The 15,881-nt window shown below is 40.7% G+C and overlaps 1 long non-coding RNA gene across 1 annotated transcript; it reads right to left on the bottom strand.

Annotated features, from left to right (window-relative positions):
• Positions 1-6,125: 6,125 nt before the first annotated feature.
• Positions 6,126-7,034, bottom strand: LOC126260931 (uncharacterized). The gene is made up of 3 exons (XR_007546666.1): positions 6,974-7,034; positions 6,614-6,864; positions 6,126-6,231 (listed from the first exon to the last, which is right to left on the bottom strand). It is a non-coding gene; the product is annotated as an uncharacterized LOC126260931 (long non-coding RNA).
• Positions 7,035-15,881: the final 8,847 nt, after the last annotated feature.

Below are 15,881 nucleotides of genomic sequence, written 5' to 3'. Positions count from 1 at the left end.
TTCTCAGCCGTTGTCGAGAAAATCGACAGTTAAAAGAAACTATTGCGGTGAAATACTCTCTACGGTTCATAGTTTTTCACAGCGTCGTGGCACAGCGGTAAGCGCTCGGGTTCGTAATCCGAAGGTCGCCGGATCGAATCTCGCGCCATGCTACTTTTTTTTTTACTATATGTTTTTTGTAATTCAAATGTTTGTACACACACACACACACACACACACATACACACACACACACAACTATGCATATAATAAGTTGTTGAAAGTCGTGGAAAAACTGGCGACTTCGAACATCATTGTTTTCCGCAAACAAAGTTGTATTTCACAAATGTTATTAATTGTCTTCATAATGTTAACAACATATAGTTAATGGAAGACGTATAAACGATATTCCGAAACGAATACGTATAGCGTAAGTCAAACGTTCGAATTAGAATAGAGACCCCACGAACACAAATTCGCTGTGGCAGGTATGAAATATAAACTCCGTTACTCGCTCGTTAGACTTGAAGGACAGATGTTGAATGGGCCGAAACGAGCCGCCGCATAACAGCGTAGTTGCCTGCTAACTTCGAAAGAAGGTAGATGCGGTCCCTAGCGCAACTTATAACATCGTCGAAAATCAGTGCGGACGGGAGAGCTATGGTACACCCCGTTAAAAAAACGGAAAAATGGAGGCGGTACAATTGGAGAGCGATCCGCCTTCACCAACATGCATAAGCAATTCATTAATAGTATATATATATATATTACAAATAACTAATAATAAAAAATATTGCATGGCGCGAGATTCGATCCGGCGACCTTCGGATTACGAACCCGAGCGCTTACCGCTGCTCCACGACGCTGTAGAAAATTATTAATCGTAGAGAGTATTTCACGGCAACGGTTTCTTTTAACTGTCGATTTTCTCGACAACGGCTGAGAAGTGCATCTTGGTGCTTTGCCACATTACACCTCTGGCCATGAGCTTTTATTATGCGCAGTATGGATCGAATCTGAATTTCTCTGATGAACAACATCGTTCGCAGGATATCATGCGAGAAAAGGGAACAGTGAGTTACGAAATCCGTTCTGATCTGTGAACAGAAGCTTTTCTGTCTCAAGGAAATTTATTGTATTCTAACTTAGAGTATGCAATACTGCTCTCTATCATAGTCTATCGGGTTCGGGTCAGCAGATACTGCAGGCCATTCCTCTCGATCGATTCCTGTCTCATGGAAGTGGGTGCGGTGTGCTGGAGCTTTACTACTACCCTCCTACCTGTTGTTCATGTTGTCTCGATGCAGTACAGCCATCAAATTAGCCTCCATAGCGGTGGGAGGCATCAAACATTCGTATATGATACTGGGCCAAAACCTGACCGCCCCAACTCCTTGCTGAGCCGTTGTACTACGTACCTGAGACTTAACATGGGTGCCTAGTCGCTTCCAGTACCTACAACTACCAGGCGTCACACAAAATACTGCGCTCATCGATCAACAGCAGCTGACACCACTGATACTGGCCCAATTACCGGTACCCCTTTGCCCACGTGGAAGCCCACGTGGGTAGGGGGGGGGGGGAGAGGGGAGGGTGAAGTTTGTACTGTTTTTTATTACACACAGACGCCTGGAGGTCAAATTAGTGACGTGAAGACGGTTGCCTATTTTCTAGTTCGACAAAGCCCTCTCATTTGCATCCAAAAAGACAGTGGCACCGTTCTGTATCATCCCCCTCCCCCCTTTCAGGTATCTGTACATATTTTGCGAGTTGTTTACACGTCTCAAGGCCGTTTCTTACAACCTATTATCCAAGTCTTTCAAATTTCTTCGTTGCTTATATCCACTTGATTTTTTCGTGCTTGTACAGGATTTCCTATTTTTTTCTTGTAAGGAGGTTGCCAGCAAAATATTTTTTTCGGCTTTCGTTCATTTTAACTGCCATCTTTCCATTTCCTCACTGAAGTGCGTGGGATCTTTCTTTCGCTTCCTGGTTTCTTTATTAGGGATATTCTCTCGCCCTAAATCTTTTCTTCTCAAAAAAAAAAAAAAAAAAAAAATTGCTTCAAGTCCTCTACTGGCTTGTTTTGTAATTTCCTAGGACTTTGCTACATATAAAAAATTCTTCGAATTACTGACCCAAATAACCTTTTCTTGCGTTTTCCTTCATTTTATGATTTTTGATTGCTTGTTTTGTCCCGTACCTTATTTCTTGTTTACTGGAACCTAATCTGAAATTGTAACTCCAATATTTTTATACTTTTGACATTACTCAATAGTATTTACATCTGTGACAAGACTATGTTGTTTACTTCCTGTAAAAAGATTCTGTTTTAGGAACATTTGTTGTTATCCCGGCCTTATTGCATGTTTCCAAAATTTTCCTCATCGAGTATCCTATATCATAGCCATCCGCAGCTAATATTAGTTGACCATTGGCAGCAGTAAACTTGATAGGTAATCGCCATATGCGTCTATATCCATTACTCCAGATTTGTTCATCCATTCTGTAAGAACTTCGTCCAGGTAACATTTCAACAGAGTAGCTGATAAACAGCACCCTTGTCTAAGGCCTTTGATTAGTCATATTACTCGGTAGATTTCTTTACCTATTTTAATTATTGTCTAATCCCTGAAAACTTGTTTATAAGTTATTTATTTTTATTATTTGTTTCGCTCTTTTTGAGATATCAATATAGATTCCTTATTGGTACAGTGTGATATGTTTTTTGTAAATCTATGAATAGTGTACGTGTGTGTCTCTTCCCTTGCTTTTCTTTTTCAGTTGTCTTTTTAATAAAAAATATATTATCTACACAGGATAGACCGTTGGCAAATCTACTCTGCTCTTCTATTAGCCACAGTTCGTTCATGACATGCTATTGTTGACAGAGGACGACCACAACGAGGCATATCTTCAATGTTTGTGTCTCATTAGAGCAGCTGAACACTTAAATGACGTCACGGTGGTATTCGTCAGTTTCGTGACCATCCCTCGAGCCTTAAACTTTAGACAGGTGGAAGTGATGATGCGCACACTGTTTGAGCTTTAAATGACACGTGAGGACACGCTGCCATCCTGAAGAGTGTACATAAACCGCTCTTCCCTTATCGTGATAGGAGATAAAGCGCGTTCTTCTGAACTACACCGAGATTTATTGTTAACACCATTACATAGACAATGTACTGAATCAGAAGAGAGCTAGGAAAAATTGTGTAAGATAAAAATATAAAACAGAAGTCGTGACGTTGTCGCAAACTGTTTATATGGAAACTACTCATACAGCTGCGTATCTCAGTCTGCATATACTGAGAGACGGTGATTCACTTGACTGCAGAAGACGACTAGATCGAGCCAAACACTAAGCTCTGAGCCTCGCTTTACTTAAATGAACTGTAAATAGGATCGTTGCTCCATATCTTTGCATTTGTTATCTGGTTACTCCTGCCCCTTCGGCTAAAAGGCCCCTTTATAATACGTCGTGTGAGGATCAGAGGAACGTAACTCCATTTTAGCTACTTTACAGGAGGTTAAAAAAAACGATATTTTAATAAGTACATTTCGTTTTTCAGTGACTAATACAAACTTCATTGAAAAATTTCTACACTACACATAAATACACTTAAAAATCTGTCAGATGATAATATATTTATAAAAATGGTTCTTACTGGACTACCACTATTAATTTTTAATATGGTGCTAAGGAGATACGTCTTTATGATCCTAAGTGAATAAATCTACAAAGAGGTTTTACACTTTGGAGATACGCACTTGGTTTGCCAAAATATAACTTACAAAGGTAATTTACTCATTAAAAACAGATAGGGTACAGTAAAAGTAAAAACATATGAGCAGAATTTGTACCTACATCACCAACCCTTCTAGCTAACTTCATTACAACTGTTGCCACTACAGTATGAATCTCCAGCTATTTCTTCTTGAAGACTCTCGTAAAATGCGTGGTACTGTTCCCTGATAATGCCAATGCGGCATAGATCCAGGAGGTCTTCTACCTTCTGTTCCTGAAGTTTCAGTGCTCCATGGTATTTCGGTTCCGACTGGAAGATTGTATCGGAATTTCGGGATTTTCTGGAAACTGGCAAACTTCTGAATGGTTGATTATGGAAATGCTTGAAAAAGATGTGATTAACATCACTTTTGCGATGTTGAAGTTGCGTCACTTTAAGCCATTGTACTTGATTTCAAAAATGGTTCAAATGGCTCTGAGCACTATGCGACTTAACTTCTGAGGTCATCAGTCGCCTAGAACTTAGAACTAATTAAACCTAACTAACCTAAGGACATCACCCACATCCATGCCCGAGGCAGGATTCGAACCTGCGACCGGAGCGGTCACGCGGTTCCAGACTGAAGCGCCTTTAACCGCACGGCCACACCGGCCGGCGTACTTGATTTCCTTCACTGTCAATTTTAGTATTCTTAAACTTTTCCTTCTGCATAGCACCAAAAACCGAAAAGTCCTTCTGGTCCATTTCAATGACTTCACACAGTCTTGGTTTTGTAGCAGTTTGAACAACAGTATACCACCCCGAAGGGTCATAAATATTAACATTTTTTGCAGCCCTCTCTATACGGGCATGGACTGAATCCCAGTCCATTACAGAGTGGCCAGGCTCAAAGAAGCACTGCTGTATCACCGCGATGTTCAATGTTTGGACAGCATGAAGGAACATGGTACTCATGCTGACATTTCGGTTCTGTCCACCACAAGTATCGGAGAACAAAACAACTGGACGGCCATCTGCAATCTTCTGGAGTTCTTGAAATACACATGATGCTACTTCAATTGAGCCGCGTTTAGCCACACCTTCATGCCACATGTAATTTCTATCTTTCCTGGTTAACAGTACTGTATACTGTGAGGTTGTATACCGCCAGTCTTCTTTTGTAAAAAATGGCTTTAGCTGCTATGTGTGGACAGTATCTCACAGCATCTAGATCAAAGTCCAGTAAATGACATTCTCCTGCTTTGGCCTGCTCCTTCAATTCATTTTTTAGTATCCTAGCAGCCTTATTTCTCTTTAGGTGTTCTGAGTGTTGGTCTTTCTCTGCCTCTTGATTTTCTTCAGAGAGATTTTGAAAGCGATAGCAGTGGTCACATACATCTTTTCTTGGTACACGAAAGCCTAAGTTAAACTCTGTATTGAATATTTCTCTGTAAAGCCAATATTTTTCAGCAGTAACCTGTTCCTCTTCGCAATGTTTCTTATATATTTCTTGCATTATTTGTACATTCAAATCTACTGGTAAGAACTGTCACACAGTGCTCTGTCGGGAGTAATGCGATGGAATGGTAGGAAATGATTTTATATGGTTCCTTATTCTCTCCCTTGCCTCGTCGGATCTCTTTATACCTGGACGATGATGACCCCTCTTGCCAGCAGACAGAATCATGTTGCTGCTGTCCCTTTTCTTCTGTAAATATCGCACAAATGTTTCTGATATATTAAAAATGCTAAAGAAAAACCCTAGACACACTTGAACTTCACTACCATTTTTCAGGAAAACGTACTTCTTTGTGACATTTCTTCGAGACTGCACACCTGCAGAACATGACCTTGCTTTAGGTATCACCTTAATAAGTGGAGCTAAATACTGCCGCTGCTTTTCTAAATCTTTCATCATCCAGAATCCTTGGAACATCTGTCTCCCTTCAGTCTCACTAATGTTTTCGCTACACGTTCTCGGGCATTTGGAACAATCCTTGCACTTAAATGTTCTGGCTGGTACTTCTTTATTAGCAGTTGGTTTGTACGCCTTTCCTGACTGCCTATTCATTTTTCTTATGTTCTTTTTCCATTTGTCAGTGTTCTTACTTCTTTTTCTCGTTTTATTTTCCTTACCAACTTTATTTCCTCTGTCAGATTGCCCATGTTCTTGATCATTAGACTCAACGGTCAATGGATTAACTTCTTCCTGTTGCATGTTCATTAACATCACAGCCGGCCGCGGTGGCCGTGCGGTTCTGGCGCTGCAGTCCGGAACCGCGGGACTGCTACGGTCGCAGGTTCGAATCCTGCCTCGGGCATGGGTGTGTGTGATGTCCTTAGGTTAGTTAGGTTTAAGTAGTTCTAAGTTCTAGGGGACTTATGACCTAAGATGTTGAGTCCCATAGTGCTCAGAGCCATTAACATCACAAAACCTTTGCCACACAAATTGAAGAATCAGTACTGAATAGCTGATTTGTCGGTGAACGTGGATTTCCGTATTGTATCTCCTTTGTGACATTGCCTGGAAAGGAGAAAATTATATTACTGACGTTAGTGCCTTATCTAGCATAATATGCAACATTAATCAACTATGAATCTTACAGTCCCATTGTATTTTAAAAATTATGACGTGCGAGAATTACGACAAAATGTACCACTTCACCCAAAGACAATAAATGTGGCCCTAGCTCTATTGAAAAGCACATGTGTTATTATTTTAGTAACATCGCAGTTAGGAGAAGAAATAAATGAGAATGTAATTAAGGACCACTAAGAAAATGCGTACACACAACCATATTCAAACGATAGTCCCAGTACATGTATTTTGTTTGTCAAATAATTTGTGACTAAGAAATTAGTATTTGAAATGTTAGACAAGACCCACGGATTATAATTTTGCTTACCGAGGTTTTCTAAAGATAGTTGCAGTTTCTGTTGAACTGCAGCTCTCCTTTTCTTTGGCCTCGGAGATGGTGATGGTGATGATGATGAAGAATCCATGCTGTTTTCTGGTATGAAATCATCTGATGAACCCGAACTAAGCACTTTGAAATCATTGCAATCTTCTTCAGTTAACTCTTGCAGTCGTTCACTTCGGAACAGTTTTGTATTGCAGACGAGGTTTCACCATTCTTTTCTTCTGCTTCTGTAATTTCTACAATACAGTATACAAACAATGAATGGGAATCAAGTCAATCAAACTAACGATCTGTATCTCCGTGGATGATTATCTCGTAGATAAAATTAATAGCAATTCATCTTACCTTCATCGGATGTAGAATTACTTTCACTGCGGTAATTTTGCATCACTAGCTCAACCGTTCTCCTTCCTCGTGAAGTCATTTTTTATCTAACAGAGAGCGCACACTAACAACAACCTCTTCACAGTGAATACCACACGAAACTAAACAAAATTTGACATGACAATGACAGCAACGTGACTGCGTTGACAATGCTTACAAAGGGCACTCATTGTTTAGCGTTTCTCCGCTTATTGATTCATGCAAGGGAAATACAACGGCTTGAAACCTCGTACGTAAAGTGTTTCGAGAACTGATGAACAGACGAATGATTCAGCAGGGGGGCGTGATGCGAAGTTTCTACTTGGCGTCGCAAGCTTCGTTATTATCTGCTAGACAACATATAATACTCGTTCAGCACACAGGAAAATAGTGCACAAATGCAGCAAAATTGTATTATGCAAAACAAGCAGATAATGGTATTTGCTGAATAAAAACGTATTTCCAAATTTACTTCATGAAGTAAGCAGTCAGAAGAACGCAAATGCCCATACGTTTTGCTGATCCGAAAATAGAGATGCACTGACTCGAGACAGAAGAAGGTAAGAGCCAATACGTTTATCTGTCTCTAAATTAAGCTCTTGGAGATACGCAGCAGCTTATTCTCGCAACGAGAAGAGATAGAGATACGCCGTTTTGACACAACAAGGCCCTGATTACCGTGAGGACATACGTTAAAAATACCGAAAATCGCATTTTTGGAGATACGTTCCTCTGACTCTCACACGACGAATAGACCGTCCGTGTTCGTAGGGTGACGTGTGATGGATGCCGTTGGTGAAAAAGATGCGTCTCGTAGATTAATTCACTCCTGGAAAGTAAAATAGCTCTAACGATTGTTACTAGGCTCTCTCTGTAGGTACAAGCAGGCGTGCGTACCTACTCATTCCTGTTGAAAAAGATCAGTAATTCAGTAGCCAGGCGCTTTCTGGCGGCTTGTGTGGGAACTAGCTTCTATAGAGCGCGCCAGTGACTGGGCTCGAATAGATAGCCTGGCTCACTGGAGGACCGCGCCTATTTATCCCGATTTCGTCCAGATTCCTGGTATATGCAGGCTTTGCCAGAAATGAAAGTGACAGTAATGGGAGCTCCAGAAAGCGAAGAGTTAAAAAAAAAGCATCCCTGGCTCAAGTCGGGCGTGGCATGAACCATTTGCGTTAGCTTAGCTTCCAGACAGCGGTTAGTGCAACGAAAAGGGTACAGAACTGCGATCCGAGCGTCGTTGACAATGAGTCGGTATGTAGAAGTTTTTTTTAGTTTTCAATTTTCATGTTACTTGCACTGCAAATAAATCTAAATGACGCCCACTATATTGCATCTATTAATATTTTCATAATAGGCATGAAAACGAATGGCAAAGAAAAAATTTGTAATTTCACATACATCTAGATTGAATACTGTAACCCCCAAATCCTCCAAAAATAAACGAAAAATATGCCTATTCAAGAAAGCAGATAAAAATTCACTTGACGCCCCCGTGAGAGACAATCTCCATTCCTTCCAAATTAAAAAGTTAATGTAGACCAGATGAGGGCTTTATTCAAAGAAATAGTATCGACAGCAGTTGAGAGATTTATGCCAAATAAATTAACAAACGTCGGTCAGAACACTGATGCAGAAACAACGAAAAAAGCATGCCAAATTTAAACGAACGCAAAATCTCCAAGATACGTGATCTCTTACAGAAGCTCGAAATTTAGCGCGGACTTCAATGCGAGATGCTTATAATAGTCTCCAGAATAAAACTTTGTGCTGAAACCTGGCGGAAAATCCAAAGAGATTCTGGTCGTATGTAAAGTATGCTAGTGGCAAGACAATAGATGCCTTCTCTGCGCGATATCAATGGAAATGCTATCGACGACAGTGGTGCTAAAGCAGAGTCGATAAACACAGCCTTCCGAAATTCCTTCACCAAAGAAGACGAAGTAAATATTCCAGAATTCGAATCAAGAGCAGCTGCCAACGTGAGTAACGTAGAAGTAGATATCCTCGGAGTAGTGAAGCAACTTAAATCACTTAACAAAAGCAAGTCTTCCGGTCCAGACTGTATACTAGTTAGGTTCCTTTCAGAGTATACTGATACAATAGCTCCATATTTAACAGTCATATATAACCGTTCGCTCGACGAAAGATCCGTATCTAAAGATTACAAAGCTACGCAGGTCACACCGATATTTAAGAAAGGTAGTAGGAGTAATCCACTGAATTACAGGCCCACATCATTAACGTCGATATGCAACGGGATTGTGGGACATACATTGTGTTCGTACATTATGAATTATCTAGAAGAAAACGGTCTATTGACACACAGTCAGCACGAACTTAAAAAACATCATTCTTGTGAAATACAGCTAGCTCTTTACTCCCACGAAGTGTTGAAAACTTTTGACAAGGGATTTCAAATTGATTCCGTATTTCTATGTTTCCAGAAGGCTTTTGACACTGTACCATACAAGCGGCTTGTAGTGAAATTGCACGCTAGTGGATATCGTCTCAATTATGTGACCGGACTCGAGATTTCTTGTTAGAGAGGTCACAGTTCGTAGTAACTGACGGAAAATCATCTAGAAAAACAGAACTGATTTCTGGCGTTCCACAGAGTAGTGTTGTAGGCGCTCTGCTGTTCCTTATCTATATAAACGATTTTAGAGACAATCTGAGCAGCTGTCTTGGTTTGTTTGCAGATGATGCTATCGTTTATCATCTAGTAAACTCGTCAGAAGATCAAAACAAATTGCAAAACTATTTAGAAAAAATATCTGTACGGTGCAAAAATTGGAAATTGATCCTAAAGAATGAAAGCATGAGGTCACGAAATATAACAGCGAAATGTAGATTTCACGCTTATTTCCAGATATTTCCTCTTATAAGTATCTGTCAAGAATAACAAACAAAACTAAAATTCTTACAAACAACGTACTTTCAAATGTAGACACCACATAGACAGAAATTATTAATAACGACTTAGGGCTATTTGATCAAAATGTCCTCATTCTTACAGTTACAGGTATACCTCTGAAGGAAAGAAGTGTACTTCTTTCTTATAAGAGAAATTTTTCTGTTTTTGTTGTTAGTCTAAGTAACTAAACCTGGTTAGAGGTGTTTCCACAGTCAAATACTAACAATGCTTACGACGCTCTCTTTTCAATATTCATATCAAATTTTGAAATGTGTTTTCCTAAGAAACTGACTAGAGCCTATTCATGCCGGATCACTAAATGTAGTTTTTGGATTATGTCAGGCATCAGGATTTCCTGTAGGACTTTAAAAACGGTCAGTTCTCAAATGAAAAGACCCACAAAGCCCCAGTTTATAAACATGATGGAATAGTATTCCCCACGAGCCCTCAGGACATCTGTAAATTTGAGAGGTAGAATCCCCATGTATCTGTTCATGTATATGTTCTGCGGGAATGCAAGTCAGATGATTGGTGTTGTTACACACATGGTCTCTGGACCCATCATATTTTCCAAATTCCAAGGTCGGTGAGCGAGACATACAGATATGCTTCCAATCTCTGAGGGTGAGCGATCGAAATATGCAGATCTGCTGTTAATCTCTGGCAGTGAAATACATTACTGCTGGATCCGAAGCATGTCCTGTTTTCTCTCCTCCCAAACATCGAAACCTAATGGTAAACAGTATTTTTGCCCTAGATGCCTGAACTCGTTTTAAACGAGTGAGAGCTTAACAAAACATCTGGTAGATTACTCTACCAAGGACCTGGTACATGTTATAATGCCTACCGAGGTAAATAAAATCTTAAAGTTTAAGAATTTTCTCCACAAGGAGTGAATACACTTTTCCTTAAACGCCGAATTTGAATGTCTTCTCGCTCCTGTGGTGGACTGTAAGGGTGATCCTCAGATTGGATTAGATCAGATTAGTACTTGTTCCATATATCATGAATACGACACTTCGTAATGCTGTGGAACGTGTCAGGTTAATAAAAGGTGTTTATACAAGATATTACACTAGACAAAATATTACATGACACTCAATTTTTTTTTTTTGGAGCTTGGGAAATTACCCACTTACTATTTCCAAAAATTCATCTAATGAGTAGAAGGAGTTGCCATCATGAAATTCTTTTAATTTCCTTTTAAATGCTATATGGCTATCTGTCAGACTTTTGATGCTATTAGGTAAGTGACCAAAGACTTTTGTGGCAGCATAACATCCTACTGCCTCACATACACTGAAGCGTCAAAGGAACTGGTATAGGCACGCGTATTCAAATATAGAGATATGTAAACAGGCAGAATACCGCGCTACGGTCGGCAACACCTCTACAAGACAAGTGTCTGGCACTGTTGTTAGATCTGTTACTGCTACAACGGTAGGTTATCAAGATTTAAGTGAGTTTGAACGTGGTGTTGTAGTCAATGCACGAGCAGTGGGACACAGAACATCAGAAATCCGGTAAAACATCAAATCTCCGACATCGCTGCGGTCAGAACAAGATCCTGCAAGAAAGGAACCAACAACGACTGAAGAGAATCGTTCAAAGTGACAGAAGTGCAACCCTTCCGCAAAACGCTGCAGAATTCAGTGCTCGGCCATCAACAAGTGTCAGCGTGCGAACCATTCAACGAAACATCATCGATATGGGCTTTCGGAGCCGAAGGCCCACTCGAGTGCCCTTGATGACTTCGTGACACAAGGCTTTACGGCTCGCCGGGGCTCGTCAAATCGACACTGGACTGTTGATGACTGGAAACATGTTGCCTTGTCGGACGAGTCTCGTTTCAAATTGCATCATGCGGATGGCGTGTACGGGTATGTAGACAACCTCGGGAATCCATGGACCCTGCATGTTAGCAGGGGACTGTTCAAGCTGGTGGACGCTGTGCAATGGTGTGCAATGGTGTGGGGCGTGTGTAGTTGGAGTGATATGCGACGCCTGATACGTCTAGATACGACTCTGACAGGTGACACTTGTAACCTCCCCCTCACTTATCGACCTTAATGACAGTGAAAAATTAAACCTCGTGCACTTAATGGAAATTTAGGAAAAGCAATCGTCACCGAAGTTAATTTGACGGTAAAGAGGGAGGAAAGGGTTACATCTAAATGAAAGGAAAAATGCAAATGAAATTGGTGGAAATTAATTTTGAGAAAAGGGTAAAATTCGTAAAGAAAGTAAATGTGCGGTCGTTACGTTAACAATTAATTGGCGTTAATTAGATATTTGAGATTTGGGGAAAATTACTACTATAATAACTGAAAATGAAAGATTAATGCACATATAATTAGCACTAAAAGCTAGGCAACTGAAGGTTGACACGTGTTGTGTGAAAACTGAAAGTTTGTCAGAAGTAATAAATTTCGCTACACTCTGACTTAATTTAGCAAAAGAATTGATAAAACCGGAAAATTGAAAGTTAATTTAGTGACTGAAATTAATAGTGAGATTTGTTTCTGTAGCACTACGAAATTCAGTAAAATAAGGTTAGTCTTGGGCTACCTCAACAATCATTTCAAAAGCTACTTGAATCTACGCAATTTAGAAATAAGAGATTTAACTTTTAACTTGAATTAAATGATTCTGGACAATTAACAATAGTAAAATTTAGTACGTACCAAGCTGAGCTGCAGTCACAGGTAAGCTAAAATATGCTAACAAAACTCGCACTCTTAATTTGTGCTTGTGTAATCTAAATATTGTAGCCAGCTATGAATACCTTAACTGAACTTTGAAATTAAAGCAGTGAAATGGAATGATATTACTTTAATGCTGGCGTCTGAATTTCAACGACACTCGGGTTCATTTCGGAAAAGGAAGGGACCCTGCTTGGTAATGCAATTGTGACAATGAGCAACAAAGGTTCATGCTAAGTTGCTGTAATTTTGTGATGCAACAATTTTAAAAGCTGAGGTCTGCCATACAGTTCTAAAACTTTACGTGCTTCCAGTCTTCCTTGTTGGTTGATTGAAGGTTTGAAGTCGTCGGTCGAGGAGGTGGCGACAGTCACTCATTGTCGGCCGTCGCTGTTGCAGAAGCTAGATGTTCGCGCGCCTTCTTCTCGACACTGTCACCAGGCGAAACGGGCTCTTGATGTGCGCCAGCTAATAATGCTTCCCGTCCGCGACACCATGTCAGAAACTATCTTAGCAAGTCGAGCGCAATTACATGCTGTTGTCATCGGTCCCTAAGCTTACGCACTACTTAATCTAACTTTAACTTACGATAAAGGACAACACACACACCCATGCCCGAGGGAGGACTCGAACCTCCGACGGAGGAGCCGCGCGGACTGTGAGAAGGCGCCCTAGACCGCTCGGCTACCCCGAGCGGCGCTTTGGAAGAAAATCACTAATAAAATTACTCTGAGCTTTCTCGACTCACTGAGATTCATGCAGGCACCGCTACAGAAACTTACTGGAACGATGCATCAGGACGTCTTGCATTCCACTCGAGTTACATTTCCCGATGATATCAATTCGTCTGGATGAAGAGGGTTTTCCCATATGAATACCTGGATTCATGGGAGAAAGTCAACGAAACCACACTGTCCGACATAACCGCGTTCCCCAGCCAAGTTTCAGGCGCTGCCATATAGGGTGCGGAGTATGGGCTTGCAGTGAGTGTATGGCAGCTGTCTGACATCTCTAATTTAAAGGAATATGCGAAACATTATATGGACAGTGATATGAACTTACTTGCAGATTTTTTTTTTTTTCGAAGGCGGGATTCGCGGTGAACTTTGTTAATGTGTCCACAGGAGCACGAAGTCAAACAACCCGCAAATATGCGCACACTTCAATGCATGTGGTAATTTAAGTTACATCAAGTACTTGAAAACAAGTTATATGGCAAGCTATGCAACAGCCCCTGCATGTTGAAGGGTTTCGGTGGTTGTCCAATAAGGAAAGCACCAGATTCGGTAAAAGAATCGTACGTGTACAGGCAATTTCTGAAACAGGGTAACTTTTGTAGGTAGATTTAAAGTACCCTTCAAGTTTGCATGACGAGCATAGTAATCACTATGCTCGTCATGCAAACTTGAAGGGTACTTTAAATCTACCTACAAAAGTTACCCTGTTTCTGGGAAACGGTTACCAATGTAAGCTGATGACAACGCTGGAGGGAGAAGCAAGGTATATACTACATTATCGTAATCTCCAGCAATGTCTCAAAAAATGGTTCAAATGGCTCTGAGCACTATGGGACTTAACATCTGAGGTCATCAGTCCTCTAGAACTTAGAAAGGACATCACACACATCCATGCCCGAGGCAGGATTCGAACCTGCGACTGTAGCGGTCAAGCGGTTCCAGACTGGAGCACCTCTACCGCTCGGCCACACCGGCCGGCAGCAATGTCTCAAGCTGCAACTGGATAGTGTCATCCGCGTTATTTCCTTCAAGCAGCATCCCTGATTGAAACAATACTTTGACTTAAACACCGAAACAAGGGCTCTCGCGACGTATATATTTGAGAAAAATTTTTAAAAACTTACGAATAAACTTACGAATAATGCAAATTTCGGCAAAACTATGCAGAATGTCAGAGAACATCGCGAAATTCACTTAGTTACCTGTTATAAGGGTCGTCATGGCGCATCAGATTACATCGCCAGGTCAAATTATAAACGAGCTACAAAGAAAGAATCCTTTGCTCTGGAGGTGGCTAAGTTTCGGTAGAATTCACGAATCCTGTTTATGTCGGTATGTGTATATTGGACCTATCGAAACTCCATAAGCATCAGTTTCACTATGAGTTTGCGAAAACTCACTTCGCAATTTCGCCAACAGCTTCATCTGCTGGATGAAGGGTTGAGATCCGTATGGAGTAATAACGTGCCATCCCGACGCATTCGACGGATATTCCTTACGGCATAACACTTGGCAACAATGAGCTCACTGGTTTATGAAAGACGAGGCAAATGAGTCTCTTATTTTGGAGTTTGGGGGTTTCCGCTCAAGAATGTACACATACGGTACTGACACAGATGCAACCCTTCGACAGGTTTTGCGGTGTGCGGCATCAATGGTTCTTGCGGTTCAAGATCACTTGAAGTGCCTGCACGACGGCACTCACAGTGCTCCGCTCCGCACATGATACGGCATTGCAGTATTCAGTCATGAAGACTTGAGGTGTACGTATTGCAGCTTGCATCTGAGAATCGTTATGTCTCGGCATGATGACAAGCGAGTCATTTATGATGGCGGGGTGGAAATCCTACTGTACACTCTCTACTCACTTGGCGATAGAATGTGTGCATGTGTTGTATATGTGGTGAAAAATGTGTATGCCGCTGTGGAAAAGCATAACTCGCTTGTTATATATATATATATATATATATATATATATATATATATGTGTGTGTGTGTGTGTGTGTGTAAGAGAGAGAGAGAGAGAGAGAGAGAGAGAGAGAGAGAGAGAGAGAGAGAGAGTACTGAAAAACTTTTTTCGTTTATTTTACTATAATGACCGTTTCTTCCTATGTAAGTCGGCGTCAACAAAATATTTTCTCATTCGGAGGAGAAAGTTGGTGATTGAAATTTCGTGATAAAATTTCGCCGCAACGAAAAAAGCCTTTCTTTTATGTCCATCCCAAATCTTGTATCATGTTCGTAACACTCCCTCCCTATTTCTCGATAGTAAACATCATATTACTGCTCTTCTTTGAACTTTCTCAATGTTCTCCGTTTGTCTGATGTGGTAAGGATCCCACACTGCTCAGCAGTACTCCAAAAGAGGACAGACAAGCGTAGTGTAGGCAGTCTCATTAGTAGATCTGTTGCATCTTCTGTTCTGCCAATAAATTACAGCCTTCAGATCACCTTCCCCACAACATTTTATATGTGTTCTTTTGAATTTAAGTCGTTTGTAATTGAAATTCCTAGGTGTTTAGTTGCATTTATGG

The sequence above is a fragment of the Schistocerca nitens genome, chromosome 5 (genome assembly GCF_023898315.1).
Source record: "Schistocerca nitens isolate TAMUIC-IGC-003100 chromosome 5, iqSchNite1.1, whole genome shotgun sequence".
Lineage (NCBI taxonomy): Eukaryota > Metazoa > Arthropoda > Insecta > Orthoptera > Acrididae > Schistocerca > Schistocerca nitens.
The sequence above is the reverse complement of the archived record's forward strand: the minus strand, read 5'-3'. Positions and strand labels throughout refer to the sequence as shown.